Below are 23,949 nucleotides of genomic sequence, written 5' to 3' on the forward strand. Positions count from 1 at the left end.
TTGAAACCGAAAATGACCACATCCACCATTCGCTGCAGTGTGCGTCGTCTTCATCGTGTCATGCACACCCTCACGCCTTGAGACGCTCTGAAGTGCTTGTGCTGAAACATTCGTTAGCATAGCTACTTTCTCCCCTCGGCCTCGGCCGCCCATCTATCACACCAGACCAAGGCAAATGGAGCTTTCAGCTGTGTGGCGATAAGAAATCACAGCCACATTAAAACATCTGTCACACCTCCCTAAGCTCCACACAGCGGTAGATACAAGGAGGCGGATAAGATGTTTAGCTCCGTTGTTGGCATGGAAAGACAGATCATGCCGACTCTTCATTTCTTTCTGTTTCAATTCAGTTTTCACCTGAAGTTCTGCTGTTTTAATGCCATTGTTTACTGTAACTGAGTGATCAACCTCCCCTTTGGGTCGAGATGACAGAGTTCAAATGCCATAATAATGAGAGGGCCATTTGTTCTATTGGCACCTTCTTTAAAATCAATAGTTTGCATCTGCTAATGCTACAATGCCAGGCGTCGTTGCCATTTGAGTTTATTGGATGCAAACTTGCAAATGTATTTCAGGGCAACACATCAAACACACTCGGGTGGATTCACACCAGCTCTGTTTAGTCAGCTTTAAGTGAACTTTGGTTCATTTAATGTTCTGGTTCGTTAGGGGAAGTGTGAGTGGCAAATCAATCTCTGATGCAGACCGAAAATGTGAATTCTGGTCTCCCCAAAACTTGAGGTCTTGGTTCGGTTTACCTGAAAATAGTGTCTCTCTGTTCTTGCCAATGATTAATACAGAGGACTGCTCTGTATTATTGCTCAAAAGGTCTTGCCATACCACTTTTTTCCTCTGTATTTGATTTAGTTTCTTAGTTTATTCTTGCTTTTTCTTGCGTTTTAACGCTCCTGGATCCAATGATGGCTCATTAGAAGAAGAACACTGACACGCTGAAAAGGTTGTTGGTACTAATACGGAGAGAACTAAAACATGCAGTATGCTGGCCCTTGAGGACCAACTTTGAGCACCCCTGATTTAGAGAGACCAATTAACCTCACAGTCATGTTTTTGGACTGTGGGAGGAAGCAGGAGTACCCAAAGAGAATCCACACATACACAGGGAGAACATGCAAAGTTCATGCAGAAAGACCCCAGGACAGGAATTGGACCCAGGACCTTCTTGCTGCAAGGGAGTGCTAACAACTGTGCCACTTTGCAGCCTTGGTAAAATCCAGAAAAACTGGTTTTCATATGAACCAATTTAATCAGATGGTGTTAGAAAATGTTTTGTGTCGCCATCCCAATTGTGGCATACATTCAATGTGAATGCTTTCTATGAAGAGAATTGTACACATAAAGCGACAAAAGCTATCCAAGCTAATTTGATCTCACCTGCTAACTGGTTGAGCCGCTGACAATAACTGGAATCAAGCGTCTTTCATAATCAGCAGTTGTTTTGCCTACTCTACTGATTTAAGACCAGACTTAGACTCTGCATTCACAACCCCACTTTTTTGGGGCCTCATGAGTGTTTTGAGGACCTTCTCGTGTATTTTGAATCATTGCCCGGCTGCATGAACCCTTGAACCGTCTCATGAAGAGGATGCTCAGGATTGCCCATAATTGTCTTGATTTAATGAAGATTTCTCATCTCCAGATGTTCCAGAGTCAGAACAGAACTGGTTTTTTAAGGCTCTGTGCATTTACAGTGTATTAATATTTCAAAAAGATTATAATGCCTTGCATTAACACAGTCCCCTGGGAGTTTGAAAGAGAAATACTACGTTTAACCCTGGGTGTGAGAGTCATCATTGTGACATTTTCATCCCGAGACACCATGCTTTGCTGCTGCTCTCCAACGGTGAGTTTCAGAGATTGTTCTTCTCTTACCTTCATTTTCTGTGTGTCTGGTAACAAGATAAAAATGGATTGTCATCCGTCCTCATGACTCATAGCTAAATGGGTCGCTGTGTCATGTTATATTTATACCACAGGGAAACAAAAAGATCACTAAATAAAAGTTCCTGGAAACTTTGCTTAAAATAAATAAAAGTTTTTCAAGATGATTTAGTTACATGTATTTAAAGAGGATTTTTATGAGCATCAAACCTTTTTTGCTCCCACCAGCAACAAGACTTTTATTATTATTATTATTATTCTAGGAGCACAAAAAGAGTCCTTTTGGCTTCAGGCAGCTAATTAAAGTTTTAAAATAGAATAGGTTATTTACACTTAGCACTATCAATTTCACATAACTAGTGTAAGAGCCCTTTGCTTTTTGCCTGTGCAGCTGGAGGAAAATGTCTATTTAAAAATTGTGTAGGAAGAAGTGAGCAAAATCCCTTAATATGATTAATATTAATATGATTTGATTTTTTGATTTATTTATCATGTCACGCACCATAGTATGGTACCCAGCCCACAAACAATTACAGCACACTTTGCACACATCTCTAAGGGAACATTCCTAAACATTTGAAAACATTTACAAAAATTGAAAATCCATAACTAAAATACTTTTTACATATATTCTTTAAAGGGTTATGCCAGCATGTTTCTTTTTATTGGTGTCAAAGGTTTGAGTGTTTATTCTACTTACATTTTTTTTCCCAGATAGTTTCATTTCATTTCATTTATTTGGCAGGGAAAACATGCATTAATTAATATTTCTGAAAATGTGGCAAAATTAGCCAAAAGAATATTTTTCATCAAAGGGAAATTTTTCATCTGTCATCCGTGGTCAGTGTTGAAAACAAAGATTATGCAAGCCTGACATGACTTAACTACACAAATTCTGTGAAAAACACAAAACAAAACGAGGAAACAGCGACGCAGTTATCATAAAAAGTATGAGAATTAACTCAAACTAAACTAATCTAAACTTAGATGGCAAGGCACACATGGTCACATGATGGGATTAGGAGAAGCTGCATTATTATTCAAAATGTTGAAACATCTGATGTGTACGAACCAATTTGTTTAATTGTTTTTACAATTGATTTTAAGTGTTAAGAGCTTTGATTGTCTGAAGGGCCGGAATATCGAAATGACACTTTTCTGGAGAGGATTAATGTCTAAAACTATCAGATAATTTAGATAATTTTGACCCTTAATGATTACCAAAATGACATGTGCAAAATGACATTATAATAATGTCTACAGTTGGAAAAGATGCAACTTCAAGTTACTGATAGATGGTTCTACAGGGAGTACTAACACAAAACGCCATTTGCCGACTCTACTGCTGAACGGTGAGGCACAGACCTGGAAGATATTAACTGTATCAGAGGAGATTTTTATTCCCCACCTTCATAAATCTACTCTAATTTAAGCCCTTTGCCATGTGTAAAAGGCTTAGATTTGGTACATGTACATATAGACTTCTTAACCAGGAATGGCGAAAACGGATCTTCATCATGAAGGCGTGGAAAACTGCAGGTGTAACTGAGAACAATAGTTCAACTCAATCACTGATAGTGATTGAGTTGGCCTTGCATAAATCTGCCGCTCAGCATGCTGTTAATGTCAATAAAATTTTGGATGTAATTTATGCCCAGGGACCAGCTGGATCCCAGTCATGTTCTTATTAAAAACATCACAATCACTTGATGAGAGCAACTTTATTACTTATGAGCTCCAGCACCGCTTTGTAAGCACATACTTAGTTGGTCTTTGAAGTTGGGAATAAGGCTTTATTAAACTGAAATTTAATACACACATGAGCACACAAACCTGAGCATCTTTCTCAAAGTGTTTCAGCCATTTCACTTCTTTATAACTCCACCTCTCAGTAGACTTTTGGGGAAAATCTCCAAAGAACAATTCAATTCTCCAAAGGACAATACAGTTACAGCTTTACACAGCATAACAATTCATGCACTAAGATATCTATAATTACTTACTTGGCTTGTTTAAGTCAGATTAAATAAATTGCTTCTGGTAATCTTTTTAACAGAGATAAATGCACACAGTCGCCGGTGCTGAGAAACACACGACAATGAGTTTATGTGTGGAGAGGAAAAAAGAGGCGTCGCTTTTGTCCCACTGCGTGGCTGTCCGTCGGCTCCTCGGAGTGATCAATGCACAGCTACAGCTGGTTGAAGGGGACCAAATCCATTAAACAGTTGATTTGGTTCCATTTTACCAGCTTTAGCAAAGCATTTTGGGTCCAAGGAGAAGACGAGGTTGAAGAGGGAATAATCTGAAAGAGACAAGAGCCCAAATGTGAGTGGAATCACGTATGTGTGCATCATCTCTATTTGCATTCACAATGCACTATACACTTTCAAACTGTCACCAATAGTAACTAGTTTTTCTTTACTGTATGGAAATACAGGGAAAAAAAATTGTGTGTGCTTAAAGAGTTGAAGAAGAAAAGATGATGAAAAAGAACAGAGGAGAACAGGAGAGATAGAGGACGGAGAAAAATGTAGGCGATGAAAAAGCGACTAGAAAAACAGGGAGCAGGGCCCTGAGAGATAACAGAGGAGCGCATATAAATGATGGCTGCAGACAAACCAGAGAAAACAATGAATTCATCACCTAACTGTCAATACTGCTAATGAAGCCAGCGGATAGGACGGCAGGAAAATTAACTCTCATTGACCTCCGGCGCTATGCAGAACATCCGTTCTTCCTGTTTCTTTCTCACCCTCGTACCCTGTGCCCTGTTTCTTTCCTAAACTCTTGGTTTTTATTCTCTGTCATTTTTGGGACGTGGAAAAGGCCGTCTATCGTTGCCGCTGTGGTGAACGCAGTGGCACAGAGTCCATGTACTCACAGTGCTGCTGGCTCACCGCTCCGCTCATCCTTGGAGTAACTCATTTCCTGGTTCAATTAGTCCAGCTAATAACTTAATCATTAGGAAATAAATTGTTTTTAGAAGGTACTGGCTGCAAAATCTTAGAGATGGGTGTTTTATTGATGTGATTTTGTTGTTATTATTATTATTATTTATGTAAATAACAATAATATGTCTCAGCTTTCACATTTACAGTTCTTTCTGCTTGTCAGCACATGATTTGTTCACATAATGTAAAAGGACCTACAGTAAACGACAACTTAGCAAAGGTGAGTGTATGGGTGTGTGTAGGTGGGTGATTGGTGCTTTGCTGCAGTGGATAAAGAATTTACCAGACCAGAATACTTTTAGACTGTAGATCTAATTTTCTTTTCTTTTCTTTCCTCTTTTTTTAAGAAATTGCTTTGGATTGCTTTCAAATGCAACGGACACAGAGGAGGGAAAGAAAGAGGGAACGATGGGAAAAAGGTTTAAAGAGAAACAGTGAAAGGAAAGACGGACACGGGGATTATAACAGTCTAGAAGTCTGTTTCCACATGTGCAGAAAGAGAAAAAAACAAAACCATGAAGCTATAGCAACAAACAACAAACTATGTCATCACTGAAAAATACACAGCACAAGTTAATACAACATGTATTTAGTGGCGACTGCAGCTCGATGTGGAGTGTATCTGAAAACACCTGAATCTAAACATTTGCGTGTGTGATCTGGGTAAGAGAGTTTCAGATGTTCTTTTGACAGTTTTCTCTTCAGTCTGAAGCAGACTAGATCACCAGCATTCGTCTCACATCAACCCAGCATCTATGATGACAACGCTTTGCATAAGGACTCCATTGTTTCACCTGGGAACTCTAGATTTCCACATTCTTACTCAACCGGACATTCCAAACTGACACTCATTTCTGTTTATGTAAACCGTCTCTTTCCACTCTGCTGTCCTCCTGTTCCCCATCATGTTCTTCTTCTCCTCCCATAGCTTCAGCGCCTCTCCGTCTGAAGTCCTGGCTTCTATTTTTTTTAAGCTTTAAATTTGGTCCTGAGTGTATCTGCTCACAAAACTCCTTTTGTTTGACCAATCCGGTGCTTACGTTTGTGGATCCAGAAATGTATGTCACTATTATTACTACAGCTTCAAAGACGTCATTCATGCCTTTTTGAAAAGAGGTTCTGATAAACAATTAGGAGAGGTTAATGTTGTACATGGCAGAGATTACTGTCTGATTCAGATTGGGTTGTCCCTTAGGCTCGTCCCAGCAGAGCAGAGGCTGTTTATACCCAGCTTAAAACCACTTCAGCTTAGAAGGATTTTTAACACATTCAAAGTTTTCCATCAGGCAGATAAGCTAAGTTTAAAAAAAAAAAAAAACCACTAAGATTTAAATCATACCATCCCTTGAGTTCATGTTTGAAAAAAAAATTAAATTCCTTTCATGGATAACATGACAAAGCAACAGTGAGGTGCCTATACAGTATAGGAGTCATTGCGTTGTTTTACAACCTCTGCTGGTCAATATATCAGCAGTCAGCCTCTTTAGCTAATCTCAGCTTGTTTGTTGAAATAAACTTGATTTATGCACAAAGTGCTTTACAGTAAAATATCAACATAACTAAAAATACTTATGGATTAATGGAATGACATAAAGGTAAAGATGAAAAATACAGGCTGGATTTAACTGAAAGGCTCTTTTAATAAATTAGTCTTTATTTTATCTTTAAATAATCAACACAACATTCAAAGGAGCTACTGAAATTTGCTGCTGATATTTAATATTACTGCTTTGGGATGCGTATCATTATCAGAATTAGACGATTACGACTGGAATATTGAATGTATTATTTTTGCAGCCGTGGGAATTACAATTAATTTTCAGTTGCACAGTTTGATTTTCTTTTTTACAAAGTTGCAAGATTATGTTACACACTTGTTTTAAAATTTGCTCAACTGTTAAAGTTTCTAATTAAACTTGTGTCTAATTAAGCTTTTAATCAAAACTTGGCTGTTCATTCCACAGTGATTACTTAGAGTTTAGAGATGTTTTAAGATGCACTTTGGATGCATCTTGTTTCAAAATGAAGATACTCATAACCTTTAATAAACCCTGGTTTAATGCAATCTGAAGTATTCCTATAGCCTAAATCTATCATAGTTACAGATACATTTTTTATAAGAAGGTTGAATACAAATCACTTCTGGGACAGAATTATACTGAATGGAGTAAAATGGCAGAACCAGGCATCCAAATGAATAATGGAGGGATCTTCCTTCTAGGCAGAAAAATGTGAAGTAGTCGTTGAGAAATGTAAAGACATCAGCTGGTTGACAGGTGGTTCAGTTTTCTTCAAGCAAACAAGCTTTCAACCTTTGTTTCTAAATGTTAACACAAATTTAGAAACACAGCAAGTATTTTTACTTTGCCATAAAAAGATGTCTAATAATATTAAGTTAATGCAAAAAAAAAAAACCTTCTTCTTTGCTTGCATTTCAAATGGTGATCCAGTTTGATCCTACCATGTATGGATCACTAATTGGACTGTGTTACCTGAAATCAGATCCATTAATTTGAATGAACAGTGGTGGTGAAGGTGAACGTCATGAAACATTTATTGCTGAAAACAAGAGTTTCAAGCAGTTTCAGCCTGGAGGTCATAAATTCTACTGCAAAATTTTCAGACAATCTGTGAAACCCACATAAAGTGAGCTTTCATTCCTCTGTTGGCACAATCATCAGCAGATACACTTTTCTTAAAACCTTCTGTTCCTGCCTAAAATCCCTGAAAAAGTCAGAAAATGCAGTGTTTTCTCCAAATTCAAGTCATATTTGACAGCTATTACGTTCGGCGGGTTTGAGATCCTCCAAGCCTCTGTTTGGTTTTGGCTCTCACAAAGTACGCATTTGTAGTGTGTGTGAGTACTTCCAGTGTCAGTCCTGTATCAAAACTTTCCACCCCTTCAGAGATAACAAATACATCAGACTCACTGCATCTAAATTGTGTAAAAAACATAAATAAAATACTGTCACTATATGTACGAAGGTAGGGAAAGAGTGATCTCTCATCCTTTCCTGTTAACTCCATCCCTCTTATGTTTAATAAAGTTGTCACCCAAGAGTTTCGCAAATTGATGACTATGCATCGGGGTGTAAAAGGAACTGGAAGGAGCAGGAGGACATTTCTCATGTCAAAAAACAGACCACAGGGGAGAGGAATGGATGGACAAGAGCAGACCATGGATGGATGGATGGATGGATGGATTTAGACAAGCTCACACAATTCCCCGCCATATCTTTAATTTGCCATATTTCCCTACTATTAAATCACATCCCACCTTTCCCGGATTGCGTAGAAACTCAGCATGTGGTATATGGAAGAGAATCTGAGCTTTCATGCCTTGAATCTTCTGCCAGTTCCAGCTATCAACATGCAGCGAGGCAGCAGGAATGCTCATGAATCCGGTGACTCCAGGCATATAACTCGTACGGATTGCTCACGTCTGCTTTCAATGTCAGTGAGGCCCCCCGTTTGAACCATGCCTCTGCTCCTCTTTTGGCAGATAATGACCTGTGAGTGTCCACATTAGACAGAGAACGAGAGCCAAGACTGCTTTGCCAGCTTCTGTGAGCATTCGAGCGCGAATATCGTCTTCAGAGGAGAAAGCGCTACACCCAGAATCCTTTTCACAGCAGGATTTTCTGTAGATTAGGGAGAGAATCCCTTTGCTGCGCTTTCAGTGCTTCACTCCACCAATCTCCAGGCCACACACTCATCAAACATCCAACCCTCCTTCACCCCGCGCACCTCCACTCAGACCCAACATCAAACAGAATCGTTACACCCATTTCGTTTTATCATTAACCTCGATCAGGTGCCAGCTGAAGGCTTTGACAGTGACTCTTCTTTCAACACTAAACTGGGGGCAGAGACAGGAGGGGATGGCGTCACCATCAGGATCTAACCCACAATAAGCAAAAGTGTTGTGCATTCACAAGTTTTGCATCTTTGCAGCAGAGACTTCTGTATGTGTGCCAACGTGCTGCATGTGTCTGCTCTCTTGCTCCAGGCTGCCTTGTAATGTAGGTGCCCTCTATCAGGCAGATTGTGTGGTTGGAGATAGGGGCTGCTACTTGTCTATTCTGGGACTGTGCTGTCCACTGCATTCCTGCCCTTATATTGTAGACAGAGGGGAGGAGGAGATGATGGTTAGGGACAGCTGGACGCCGGCGGTCCAAGACAGTCAAGGAGTCATAAAGGGAAAGGTCAGGAGTTTGGAGTGTGTGGTGTCCCTGGGGAGACGTATACCATACAGGTGGTGTAACAGTGCAGCTGCCAGCCAAGCACCATGTAAGTGGGGTGACACTCTGTAACCAGTCCTGCAGTTGACTCTGTCAGTCCTGGTCATTGTGATATTTTCATTACAGATGTATGACCTGACACTCCAGGGACTGAGCTGATACAACCTGTCTGCAGTGCCACTCCCCTCAGCTTCACAGCCTCTTCACTCACTGACCATGTCTGCCCGCCTGCTCGCTCTCTCTTTCTCCTTATCAGGACAAGTAGGTCTCAGTGACTGTCTCGGTGACTGCCAGACCTCCGCTTTCCACCCGGCGCCACGCCATGTGGGAGGGCTGGCCTAGGATCACTTCCTGTCACCTCGGTAAAATGGTTAGAAGTCCAGCAGACTTTGAATAAAGCAGGGAAGACAGTGATAGACTGTCGAGAACTATCACTACTTCAACTGAAGCCACAAAAGTTGGATTTAAAATAAAATATACTTAAACATTTTGTGCTGCCCTTTGATGGAATAGATACAGGTGAGCCTGCATCTCACCTATTGGCTCCTGGAGAAAGGAGCCTCCATCCTTTTATCCCACCCTATGGCTCCATACAGGTTAACAGAGGATATAAAACTCTTCCAATGTTGACAGTGAAATGTGATTTCAGCGCTGGTACTGCCTATTCTTATAGCATGAATTGAGATTTGCTCTATTAATTACTACAAGCAGGTCTGTTAAGAAGGGGCAGTCAGGGTAAAATAATATGTTAGAATTTGGGTTGAGACTGTTTTGTTACACAATGACCAGATATCCAGTAAAAGAATACAGAGGGCAATATCGGAACAAAATGATGCCTTCACTGACCCGCACACACACTTCGTCTTGGCCCTGAGTTCTGCTGTTTGAGATCTGATATGAAATATATCATAAATCCCTTTTAAGTGGCAATATGCTTAATACAGCATTTCAGTTAAGTCAGCTTCAAAGGTTCAACCCAAAGAAAACTTGAATGCACACATGATGAAAATGTGAAATGACTTGTAATTACCTTAATGCAAGGCTCACTATAGCAATGAAACAAGCTGACCCGTCGCCAGGCTATAAACTTTATCTTCAGTGGCTTGCCATATTTATTCCCACTAATTACCTACTGACTACAGGAATGGGTAAGGTGGCGTGTATATTATCCAGTAAAGACGTTTAGGGCCAATCTAAGAGAGTCGAAGGCTCTGAGACTTGGAAGCTGGTGATTCAGTTCCTGTAGCCATGAGGACAGCGCCGGCAGTGCTGCTGCAGTCCACTGCAGACACTAGCGTCCCCCTTGCCCCACCCTTCGTTTATACGTGAGCAGAACCCAGTGGCTGACTCAGCACTATTTGCGTGCCCGATTGGTTGATCGGAGAAAGAGACAGAAGGGTAACAGGAGCCTGTATCTTGTGCTTAGTCATTTCCTCTCTTCATCGTCCCCAAAGATAAAACAGGTCTGGATTAAAAAGAAACAAAAAAAAGAAAAGCGCTTCCTGACCTTGTTCCGCTTCTTGGCTAGGGTGCCACCCTGCAAACCTTTATAACATTTTTTTATTTTCACACCATAGCGGATATTGTTGAGCAAGTCAAACAGCCAACACACTCACCAAGCAGCGTCCCAGCCAACCCAAACTCTCCTTGCAGTAGATAAATGTCCTAATGGGTTTGCTTACGGTTCATAATGTGTCTTGACGGGATTCTAAACATCTATTGAACATCAATAAGCATGTCTGCAGGGCTCATACATTCTGATTACTGCAGTCTTTATCTTTCTACGCTCTTGATTTTACCTCACAATAATTTAATCCTCAAAGCAGTTTTATTCTTTGACCTTTTAATCTAACGGTAACACCCTTAAGACGATCAATACCTATTTGGATGATATATTCAATTATCCCTCTCACTCTCTGGGAACGTTTCTTCGTCAACATACACAATGCTTAACGAAAACTCAGGCCTCTCTACTCCACTCATGGATCCTCACTAGAAATGTTTAGACGGTATCTTTCCTTAGAATTAGCAGATGATGAGCTCCTTGGGACATTTATTATCTACTTATAAAAGTTTGTAGCTCACTCCTGCAAGACGTATAACCACAACCTGAGCAGGGATAAATGAATGGGCACAGTTCAGTTTACTGAGCAGGAAGAAGCCAAAAGTCTTTGTTAAAACAAGTAAAACTATGTTTTTTAACATCAGGAAACATGTATACCAACTGCCATATCAGAGCTGACCTCCCTTATGTTTTCACCTTTCTTTCTCTCTCTCTCTTGCTGTCTCCACCTTTACAGAATGATTCTCACTCTGAGCACGCACCACCCCACCCCCAGCCTCATCTCTTCCGCCCTCCCCACCCCATGTTCCCTTCCTACCTCACTCCCTCTGCCACTTAGTTATTTTAGCCATGCATTCATTATGGGCCGCAGCAGGGCCACAAAGGCACGCTTGATATACACTCCGTTGTGAAACTAAAATCCAATGCAGTTAAAGTCAGAGAGGGTACTTGTGTGTAAAGATAGCTTCAGCTTGAAAGGTGTGAGGAAATTTTCTTATGACTCCTCTGTTTCAACTTGGGTATAGAAAACGTTCTGGGTTAGTTGGAGTCATTCAGCTCATCTTAGGCAGATCAGCATTTTTAGCACTTATGTAAAACATGTAGTGTAAGTGTCGTAGACAATTGTCATAAGTCAGCAAAGCTTTTGACTGTTAGGGAAAGTATTATATGCCATGGTTAAACAAACTATCAGGCATTATCCTGACCATATTAAGAATGTGTGAAAGAAACGTGCGCCCTGTTTGAAGCTCAATCATCCAGTTCAAGTTTGATCTGTATTAATATTTTAGATTCTGAATTAGAGGAGGGCAAAACATTCCAAATCTGTGAAAACCTTGAAAAGCCTATGAACATTCCTGAGTTCATTTGGCCAAAAGCTCAGGCTTCTTCACATGGTCTGTTCACAGACATAGGCAAACCCTTTTTCACATAGTTTGCTGACCTTCAGAATATTCAGAAAATTGAATGCAATGATTGTGGTATAGTTAACCCATAATTCAGTGCATCGTTAAACTGACTGTTCAGCACAACAGGGCAACTCAAAACGTACTTCCCTTCTAACTTCAAAATAAGATGCAACTTAAAGCACACACCTTTATGTCTGGACGTCACAACAGCTCAGACGTGCTTGACCAGTATTGGTCATTTCTAAACACAATATTGTGGTAAAAGTTATTCTGCTGTTGTAGTAGCAGGTTAAGCTATAAGGAAAAGTTAACCCAACTTCTGTCTCTTTCTCAGCTTTTGATTCACTTGTTTATACCACTTCTACATTTTTTCTTTGTCCATTTACTCTTTCAAAAAAACAAAAAAAAAAACAAAACAAAAAAAAAAAAAAAAAAAAAAAAATATATATATATATATATATATATATATATATATATATATTTTTTTTTTTTTTTTTTAGTTTGACTGAATCTTAACCTCTGAAAGTCACAAATTGGAAATTTTTGGAGTTAAGCTACTTTTCAAATTGCAACAAAATGAGCTTTGTTACTCAAGATAATATTATCGGATATTGAGAACAAAGTTATTCTATATGTATAGAAAATTTTTTGAAAAAGTCATCAATTTTCTTTACAAATTTATAGAAAATATACGTTGACAGGGGAGCTGGTGTATAAACCGTTGACAAATAATAAACTTTGTCAAAAATCTGTACTGTGACTTGTCCCAACACTTTTGAAACATTCAATGACTCTCCCATTAAGAGTAAAAGTACACACTTTGTAAATACAAATATTTACATGTTGTACTTCTTCTTTGACATTGATTTTCTTACTCATCTCATCCTTTATAAACGTTTTTAGAGGGGTCAGAACATTATTGTTTCTGCCATAAAACCACAAGAGAACAGAAGGCGCATATGACCCTGTTTCCTGACGGTCTGAGTAGCCTTTCCCGTTTTGAGTCCGGCCACAGACTGACCACTGGAGACGCATAAAAGGAACTCAAGTCCAACACACACATGAGCCTAATGCCACACTGGCAGCCGCAATGCAACATGAAAGCGCTTTAGATCATGTGACACACGGCTTTCTGGTCAACGTGAGCAATTCCAAGAATTTCTACCACAAATAATCTCATCTGTGAAATGTCCTACAGCTCATCTCAGCCTATAGTTTTTTAACTATATTAGCTTACAGGCTCTAACATCAGCATAATCAGCTTGAACAAGAGGAGAGGGGAGCCTTCAAATGGGCAAAAGAAAAGAGGAGCTCTTCAGAAGCAATGTGTATTCAGGGCTAAATATGTGTGCAACATATAAAAAAATTTTTGGTAAATTAAATTAATAAATGTCTGCAAAACCTGATCTAACCTAGAACTTCGTGCCAGAGAGTTCTCGATGCGACCAAAAAATATTGAGTGACTAACTTTTACCTTGAGGCCAGTTGCATTTAAGGGGGCCTTTATTAGCACCACAAATCTGGAACAAACTTGCAGAAAACTGCAAAGCAGCAGAAAGACTGACTAAAAAGACACCTGTTTAGATTTGCTTTTAAAACATAATAAATGAAACACTGTCTAACACACTTGAAGTATATGATTTTGACTATATGGTGTTTTCTTTGCAACTTTGTTATATTCCGTTTTTATTATTCATTGATTTCTATTATTTTATTAACTTGCACCGCAAGCGGACAGGAAGCAGGAAGCAGGCTACACTGTAGGGCATGCTGGGTAAATAACAATCAAAACAAACATGGATATCTAGTGCTAGTGGGAGACAGAGTTTGTGATGTTTTGCCAAAGACAAAAATAAATCCTGGGACCCCACAGTCTCATTTCTCTACATATTGAATATTTTTATTGCATTGTCAGCAAAATAAATCTAGTTCCAATACATTCAAATCCACCCTCAAGTCCACACATCTATCACATGTTCATCTATCACATGTTCATGTGATAGATGTGTAGGAACAAAACCAAAACAAACAAAAAAATCACAAATCTTAGGTGACTTTATTCTGGCTTGTCTGGGAGTCTCTCAATAGAATAGTTGCCATGATGTGTAAAAAGTGTTAGCAGAACCAATCACAACATGTCTCTGTTGTTCAACCTTGAGATTTTATGGTAAGTTTATGGGCGGGCGGGGGTGAGGGCTCCTTTTTTCACACCACTACACCACATTTCCTTTTCTTTAGTGAAGAAGGAAGTTACACTCTGTGTCTTCTTCAGAGGTTTTTGTGTATTCACTTCAATGGTGAATGGGTTTTTTAAAGGGTTTGGTCTATTTGACACAGTGCAGTGTGAAAGCGAACCACACCAGCTGAAAATGTAACAAATGTTGTAACTTTGGTGCCCAATTGAACTGAGTGTACCGGACTGTCAGTTCTGAAAACACTCTGAGCGACACCGTCTACGATTCACTCAGGACTGAATGTTAGGGGAACAGGCCTGGACTGACATACTGAGAAGGCAAATCAAAATGTGTTGGAGAAAAAAAAAATCATCTTGTTTTACTCCCTAATATTATTCTAAAGTAATTGCAAAAACACAGATTTTGGATTTTGAAGCAGGCTACGTTGACCTTTTCAATATGTGAAATAGATTCCTCTGACTTTACAAATGCAAAGCAAAAATTGCTATGCGGAATTCCCAAAAGGTTCTAACTTTACACACTAACAGCAAGAGATGACTCCATTCAGATAATGTTATCTCACTGAATCAAACAGAGAAAAAAATCTTTCACTGCAGCAAGTGAAATTCTATAAAGGGAGCCCATAACTACTACAATAGCTCCGAGCTACGACACCGATGTGTCACTAAACCTACATCTTCCAGAGGTCCTGCTGCTGATACAGCACTACCTCTGCAAAGTGGAGCTCACGGTTACAGATGGTAATCCAGCTATCATACACTGTAATAGTCCCTGTGCAACAAAATGGAAGCAATTATCTCAAAGCACACAGCGATCGGTGGAACAGATCACAACGCATAACTCTTTACGGCCTCGGCAGATTTACTCTCTGCCACTGACTCTCTGGTAGTGTAATTCATGCTCTTTATGATCCGGTTATTTTTCTCTTTTGGTTTCTCTTTCCTTTTTGTCAACAAATCGTTTGTTTCTGACCACGATAGCCGCACTCCAAGCAGTTTTGGAAACGGAAAGTCGCCGCATTCCATCTAAAAGCCCTCAATCCCTTTTCTTTAACTCCTCTGTCCTCTACCTTGTTCTCCTATTTCCTCTTCAGTGGGTTCTGGCCAGTGAGGGTGATGACAGACGAATGCTAACAAGCTTTGCCCTGACTCTGCACTCTGCTCCTCTTCGATTCATAGATATGTGCACTTACAGGAAGGAGGAGTGGGCCCGACTTGCTCTGTCACTCCGCTGACAGTGAGTCTGACTGACATGATCGTTTTACCAGCTGACAGGGCCAAGACTGACTTGCTTGCATTTGCGGTCTTGCAGGGTTCTCCTCTAATGGTAGTCCTGCATCATGTTTTATCACTGGCTGCAGCGGTGAGGCTCAGCCACTTTCTGACACCTGCGCTCATGTACGCTGATCCTAATAACCGTCTCCTGACAGGCAGAGAGGAGCAGAACACATGAGGCGTGCCCGGATGGATACGTAGGTCAGGAAAGGAAAGACGATGAAACTTATAAAGGCTATTAAAAATCAGCCTGTTAAAGTGACAGACTTTTTCTGCTAAAAAGAAAAAAATAAAGTATGATCAATGATAGGTCTTGTCTCATCCAGTGGAAGAACAAATATGCGGAAGTACATGAAGACGTTGCTCAGTCTTCTTTGAAAGGGGTGTGCCAACATGCCACATGTTTGTAATATTTACCATTTTGGAACAATTCATCTCTTAATTGATCAGATTGTGAGTGGCCAGCCAAAGGCTCTCAATGCTGGAACACCCTGATTTATTACAGCCATATTTAGTGTCAATATCTAACAATATTACACTTTGCGTGGTTGACTTGCTTCAAACCACAAGATTTTTTTTCTTTCCGCAACATTAAAGATTTTGTCCCCAACAATCGACATTAAGATATCCAACATTGCTGTCAGACTCTCCTCTCTTCCAGTCTCACATTTTTTCATGTCTTTGGAGAACCGTTCAGCTTTTTATCACTGTTGTCAGTATACCCCAATTACTGATAAATATCTCAATTGTCAAAGATTCTGTATTTAATGATGTGAAACATTTTCTACACTCCTGCTAAGTGATACCATGATGAATCAGGTACTGCCAAATGAAACGAGGTCTGTGACATCCGAACCCAACACACAGTACGAAGCTCGGGGTAAAATGACAAAGAAGCAGTGATTTAAAGATTTATGTGAGATTAAACAAAAGCATTTAAAAAATGTCACAAAATTTGAACTCGTGCTATAAATAAAATGCAAAAATGTAATAAAAAAAAAATCTCAGCCTCACAAATGAGGTTGTTGTCTGCATGTTTATTTTCTTGCTTTATGGTTGTCCCCGACTCACCTGCTTCCTTATTCCCCTAACAAATAAGTAGTCACTTCAGCAGCCACATTCGTTCATCACAAAGGGCAAAACAGAACACTGATTATTAATTAATTAGGATAGAAATGATCAAATAATTCAGTCCTACACCTCGCTTGTGGAGGCACAATAAAGAAACAAGAGTAGGAAGGGCGCATAATAAACAGAGATACTGTTAGTTAAACAGTGGCACAAACAAAAGGTCCAAATAAAAAAAATTAAACATTTTATTAACACTTACGTATCAGAATTTCACTTGTTTCTGTCAATTTAATGTTTTTCAATCATCTTGTCCTTTTAGTCATGAAAACTGGAATGTTGTTTATTATGACTAGGGCTGAAGCAATTAATTAAATTAATAGTGAGGATTTGATTATTGAACTAATTGCCAACTAAATTACTAATGGAATAATCACTAAATATTAAATGGGAAAATGCTGGAACTAAAACACAAAGCAGTAATTTATCTGAAAGTCGTGCAGGTTTTGCATTTAAGGTGATGAACCTTCGTTGCCTGTTCAATGTTTTACCCAGAACTGCTCAAGTGGCAAAGTTTTAGTTTCACTGAGTTCAAATTCTGCAAAGATTATAAGTTGAAAATAGTCAAGAGATCAGCCCTGCACTGCAAAGATGTAAAGTCAAGCTGGAAATGTGAGCTTTTCAAATGTTAATGTTAGAGGTGTCTGTTCAGCTGCAGATACATCCTTTGATGTTATTAAATTTTAGGCAACAAAATGTCTATTCTCCTATTTTAAAAAATAATTTCCACTTTTCATATAGTTTTAATATTGCATAAAGTTTGAATTATAAAATGAAAGCAATGCAAAAGGCGCCAATTTTTAACCATTTTTTTTACGCGATTGTCAGAATAATCAATAAAATACCTGATTATTAAGACAAAAAAGATAATAGGCTGCAGGTTGAATTATGACCACAAAATACATTTATGTCCACGGAACAAATCTGTCCTCAGAAAGAGCTTTGAGAGCAGGAGGAGTGCCAGCACATGCTGCTGGTCCAGCCCTGTTGTTAGCTGCTAGCCTAGGCTAACGTTCAGCAATATAAGAAGCACATTTTTTATATTGTTGACTTTTATGTTGTTTATATAAGTATTACGGATGAAGAGAAAGCAGTGACTGTCACAGTTTAAATGAAAAAAAAAAAAAAAAAAAAAAACAAGACATCCCAAACTCGCAGAACTACATTAAACTTCCACACTTGCATACATTCACACATGTAATTATTTGAATCTGAACCCAAACAAACGCTGCAACAGATACATTTACACCAGCTTGAATCATTTACACAGTAGTACAGTAAATCATATTAAGGGAACTGAGTTGATTTATGTTGTAATGTATTCTTCTTCTTTAAAGGCATATTAAAATTAAAACTTTTGGGGTGAATCTGATATTTTAAGTCAAACTGTTCTGGCCTTGAATTACTACCAGGAGAATAGGAGTAAATATTGCATATACTTCTCAATAACCACACTGGTTCCTCCTCTTCTGCTCCACGAGACTTCATCTTATGAAAATAATCTACAGCGCACCAAGTCGCCATCTCCCAGTGTTCATTTGCTATTCTCATCACCGGTAATGGAAGCAACAATGTGCCCAGGAATATATGATATTCCAAGATATTCTTTTATGAGGTACATCAGTGAAACTCTGCTTCATGTCTCCCTGAGATCCTTCCACTGGCGGTGCATTTCTGAATATTTTTGCAGGAAATTGATGCATGAATTTGAATTGTGCGGGCTGCATTACAAGAAAATGGTGTATGTCGCACCACCCCAATTTTTTATATTTTTTTTTTTGCATTTATTAGGAAAAGAATTGCTGGTTTTGTGTCGAGTGACGGCATCCAATATGTGTTTTCATCAGAAGAACAGCAGGAGACAGAAAATGCATTTTTCTAATTTTTTGGTCAACTGACAATTACTGTGTCGTAAAATTGTAAATGTTACGACCTTATAAACACCCGTGGAGTATAATTAGAATATTAGGATCACTGTAAACACTGGCAGTAATTACAGGGGTGCCAATGTAAAAGGGACCCTGTGTTTGAAAAGAAGAGTGTTTGTGTGCGTGTGTGTGTGTGTGTGTGGGTGTGTGTTGGAGCTAGCAGGGGGGAAATGGAGAAAGGGACGTAGCAGGAAGGAGGGGGTTTCGTCCCACCACCAGCGCCACCACACTGCCCTTGTTTCTTTAATTACTTCCCTCTGCTTCACAGCTTCGCTGCATAACAATTATCCCGCGTGTTGATTTGCAGCGACCCCTTTCTCCTCGTATGGCATGGTAACAGACAGGCTCTGGCATCAGCAACCTCGCATCATGTACAAGTGGGAGCAACTAAATTAACTAAAGACGAGCTCTTCTACTCATCTTTTACTCATATTTACCCGTCATTTTCAACTAAACCATGAAAATGAACAGAAGTTGCCTGTGGAAGTTAAGTTTATCCCGATACATTCCAACACTGCATCTCACGGTGTTTCCACACCGGTAGTCTGACGGACTCTGTTTGATTGGGGATCAAAATTGCAACATTTGTTACATGTTCAGGTGGTCCGGTTCACTTTCGCACTGCACTGTCAAACAAACCAAACTATTTCAATAATCTGCTCCCCTCCTCGCCTGTGGCGGCGCTGCACTGAGAACCACTGAAGGAAACAACATGAAAATCTCTGAAAAAGACACTGAGTGCAACTAAAATAAAAATTGAGTGGCCTGAGGTTTCAGCAGTAGTAGGATTTCTCATTTATCTTTGGCAAAAGACCAAGAGCCGTTTCTCCTGCTAGTGCTAGACTTTCGCATTTGTTGTTTTGATCATATCACCCAGAATGATCTGAGCTATAATCCACTTCCTGCTTTTGATCGTCTTGGTATCCACATATCCATTTGAAATACAGCAGAGTTCTCTTCAACTGAACCGAGACCTAGGTTTGAAGGCAGACCGGGTTTTGCATTGCATCACAGTTCGATTATGCATTTACATCTCCACAAACAAACTGGACCTTGTAGGCAAAAGAACTAGAGTTTGATTAAACAAGACTAAACAGGGCTGGTGAGAATGCACTCTGAAAGTTAAAATGTACATGTTGGAAAAAAAAAAAAGAAACATTCAACTATTAAACTGAACTGTTGTCCTACATTTCATACAGTCACATAAATTCATCATAAATTTCTCATTTTTCAAACTTTTGTGACCTGTCCACTAAGTTGCCTGAAAGACATTCCAAGAGACATGCTTTTATATCAGAAAGTCAGTCAATCACCCAGATTTGTAAAACAATTCTGCCCTGACACTGACAAAAAAAAAAAAAAAACTAGACCCACCATGCCGTTTGCCTAATCTACAAGGACAGGACATGGTCCAAACAGAAAGGCTTGTCTGGTTTGAGCCCGTCGTTCTCACACACTCCCAGAGTAACAGAACGAGGTTTGGCCTTTTGGAGTCTATTGGAGACTAATTCAAGCAGATGTCTGTTTAATTGATTGAAACAAATTACCTCAACATTGATCCCTGTCCCGGTGTAAGAGAGGGATCGGCTTTTCGGAGTCACTTGGCGTGTGTGTGTGTGTGTGTGTGTGTGTGGTGTGTGTGTGTGTGTGTGTGTGTGTGTGTGTGTGTGTGTGTGCTGTTTGGCTTTGACCTGCTCACACTCAACGAATGACTCAATCGTTGAATGATAAATCGTAATTTGCTTTCTGATTACGCCGCTTGTTTTCTTGATCGATTAAGACGTTCCCATAAAACCGATCATTCTCACATTACAGCGCTTGACCAATTAACTAATTGAGTCTTAAGGCTCGTGATCATGAGTAATTCATTAAAAATCTGAAGTCATTTTTTATCAAGGTCTCGATGAGTTTTCGTCTTTTTATTCGTCCTCTTGATCTCATTGGCACTTCTGCGGCAGAGCGAGTTTCCTTTGGGAATGAACGATGCTTTGCGCTTCAACACGTCACCGAGATGACAGGTGCACAAACGGTTTCCAGGTGTAAACTGTGAAATCACACATTACCTTTGCTCCAGTCCGTTGACAAAACACCCATTGAAATAAAGCAGTTTCTACTTCCGAACCTCAGTGGACGTGCATTGTACACATATCAGAAAACTCTGGGTCTCCACATTGTGGCTTTATGTACAATGTGACAGTGTCTGTGTGTGCCCGTCATTTGAGCAATGACTTTGGAAGAGGTGCACACCTTCAGTCCCCACGGGATTCACTTTAGACATAAACATAGAACGGGATATAATAGGCTGTGTCCTTGTACCGGGGCGACACGACCCATGCGTTACCTTTCCACTGTTTCAACTACAATCACTCCTCACTTGTATTACATTCTGCAGGTCACTGCCGATGCAAACTTACAATAAACATGATTAAAAGAGGAAAACAACTGGCAATGAAGGGGGACAGTGTAGAAAAAAACAACTTACAACCTCTGTTTGCTTCCCCTTTCTCCTCATATGCACGAACGGTACTGCACAATGTGTTTTCACACACATCAACTCTGACCAGTTGATAGCAGATTTAGCAGATCCTATGACCTACAAATAACAGCAAAACATATTTTTCTACTTAGGTGAGGAATTCAACATTGGAATCAAAATGTTTAAATATTTATTGCAAAGCAAGATAAAAATCTAATGAAAAAAAAAAAAACCGGCCCACGCAATCTGTCTATCCATTATCTATAGCCACTTGTTTTGGCGCATATCTCCAGCGGGAGGGAAGTTGAGGGGTGATTGTTGGCCAATCACGAATGTTTAAAAAACTTGATCTGCTGATTTTGACTTTTTTTTTCGATACAGATTTATTTTGATCTGAAAAGTCAGTAAATATTGAGACAAAGTCGGCAAGTTGTAAACAGTGTCGTGAACCTGGTGGGCAGGTCTGTCTGTCAGTCCTCTCTCACTGCAGGGACAGTGGCTGATTTTCAAACCTTTGTGGATGTAGGTAAGATGAGTGGACACGTTGAGTTTCTCTTGCAAGTTCTGGCTAATGACTGACCTCCAAATATTGAGGAAATCAGCTCATATTTATTGTTGCACCCTTCCTAGACATTTCACCGCAGGGCGAGATAAATCGACAGGACGACAACCACACACACTCATATTGAAGAACAATTTAGAGAGACCTCTTCAATCCGAAATAGTTTCTGGAAAGTTGAAAATCTACTAATGTAGTGAAATCCTCCAGGTTACAGGCCAGCAGTATTTAAGTAGAGATCATGCAACTCAATTAAAACTTTAAATCTAGTCCTACCAATACTTTTTTATCAAAATCATTATGTGATAAATTAAATTTGTTTAATTATTCTACCTGGATTGGATTTTATGTCCCCAAATCCTAATCTGCCTTTAATTATACAGAGACAAATTGGAATGAGAGAGACATTTTTTGTTCATAGGCCCTTCAACTGGAGGATTTCATTGTGTTATTGTATTTCAGCATTATAAGAAAAGACTCTGACTCTTAGGTCAGAATTAAGTGACTTTCCAAACAACCCAACTTTCCTTTAAAAATGCTAAAAAAGATGTGAAGTAAAAAAGGAAACAAACTCCAAATGGAATCTGTAGAAAGCCTGTTGAACTATTGATCCAAACAGAGTGAAGACATGAGGGATGACTAAAGAGTTAAGGCAGAACTGTATGCACTTAATCATAGTCAGTTCTATCTTCAGGAAGATTGATTTATGTTTTTGTCTGAATGTTGCCGTTTTACCTCTTCAACTATCCCTAACCCCTGCAACCAGGAAGGCGTTCAGTCCGCCACCTTTACCGTCTCTAACCAGCCGGAGAAGGCAGAGAAGAAGCCTTCTGCCCAGAATGTGTGCGTGGACAGCGGGGCGGGCGGATGGACGGAAGCCTGGAGCGGCGTAAGGCAAAGCGGTGCCGCCGGTTTACTTTCAGCCGGGCCTCCCGGTCGTCCGGCTTTGGCTGTCTCAGCACGGTGCCGCAGTCAGCATTGTTGCATATTTAATGTCCTGATGAGAGCTTCCACCTGCTGACACAGGCAAAGTGACAGAACAATACCCGCCCAACCCGTCTTGTACATTCCCCCACCCCCTGTCCAACACACACACTGAGGACCTGAACACCATCATCAATCCAGGCTCCCTCTCTGCCTCTTTCGCCTCGCCTCATCTCACACGCTCACTCGCCACAACTCCCTCCGCTCCGATCCCACTTCAGTCCGCGCTGCTCTCTCGTTTCCCTTTCGTCACCCCTCCCTCACCACTCCTCCCCCTCTCTTCGCCACTGTGCCCTTCTATCTTTGAATTCCCCCACAGAACAACGACCTTTCCCTGTGGTTCTTACAAATCACTGCAATAAATCCTAACAACATAAAACGCACACACACACACACACACACACACACACACGCACAGTAGCTTGGACTTCCTCACAAACACACACTTTATGTTTTTTTAATACGGATGGGTGGAGGCTTTATGTTCTTTACTGATGCGGATGTCATGCACTTCTGGACGCAGATTACTCATCCTCATCGTCAGCTGCTAAGATTAGAACTTTTCCTCCTGCTAATGCCCAATTAGCTTCCAATAGGACTGCTGTACAGTCTGCGCAATCTTCTTGTTCATGATTCCCTGTGAGGGCTCTTTTCAGATTGTTAAAATAAATCGCCCCAGTCCGCAGGACGGACTCCTGGTCAGGGTCACATTCCCACATCCAAACGTCAGAGTTTCTGCGTCGGCTGGGAAAAGAAAAGACTTATGGTAAATACATATCCTACTGCCTAAATGTGTCTTTTCTTTCTTTCTTTCGTTGTTTTTTTCTTTCTTTCTTTCTTTCTTTCTTTCTTTCTTTCTTTCTTTCATTCTTTCTTTCTTTCTTTCTTTCTTTCTTTCTTTCTTTCTTTCTTTCTTTCTTTCTTTCTTTCTTTCTTTCTTTCTTTCTTTCTTTCTTTCTTTCTTTCTTTCTTTCTTTCTTATGTCCTTCCCTTATTCATTCACTTCAGTCCTCAGCTCTCATGACCTTCTTTTCTTCCTGCCCAGCACCCTTTTTTTCTTGCTTTATAGTGTCATTTCTTTAATCCTTATTTGTATCCTTTTTTCTTCCTTGTGTCCTGCCTCCATTTTGCCCTTCTGTTTTTATTTCCTGTGTCTTTCCTCTTTTCCCCTTTTCCTTCATTCAGTGTGTTCCACACCTGGTCTTTCCTTGGATCTTCTTCTTTCCTTCCTTGTCTCCTACTTTATTTCCCTCTGAGATTCCTTCCTAGAGTCATTTTTTTCTTGCTCTTTCCATGTTTTCTTCCTTCCTCCCACATGCCCTTTCTTCAGTCCCTCACCTATTT

The 23,949-nt window shown here is 39.9% G+C and overlaps 1 long non-coding RNA gene across 1 annotated transcript in view; it reads right to left on the reverse strand.

The window, feature by feature from the left end:
- Window positions 1–3,605: 3,605 nt before the first annotated feature.
- The window catches only part of LOC129371684 (uncharacterized), a 29,336-nt gene continuing 8,992 nt past the window's right edge, over window positions 3,606–23,949 (reverse strand). Inside the window, exon 3 of the long non-coding RNA XR_008607186.1 lies at window positions 3,606–4,201. This is a non-coding gene — a long non-coding RNA (uncharacterized LOC129371684). The remainder of the gene's footprint in view (window positions 4,202–23,949) is intronic.

The sequence above is a fragment of the Poeciliopsis prolifica genome, unplaced genomic scaffold, assembly GCF_027474105.1.
Source record: "Poeciliopsis prolifica strain line A6 unplaced genomic scaffold, Auburn_PproV2 SCAFFOLD027, whole genome shotgun sequence".
NCBI lineage: Eukaryota > Metazoa > Chordata > Actinopteri > Cyprinodontiformes > Poeciliidae > Poeciliopsis > Poeciliopsis prolifica.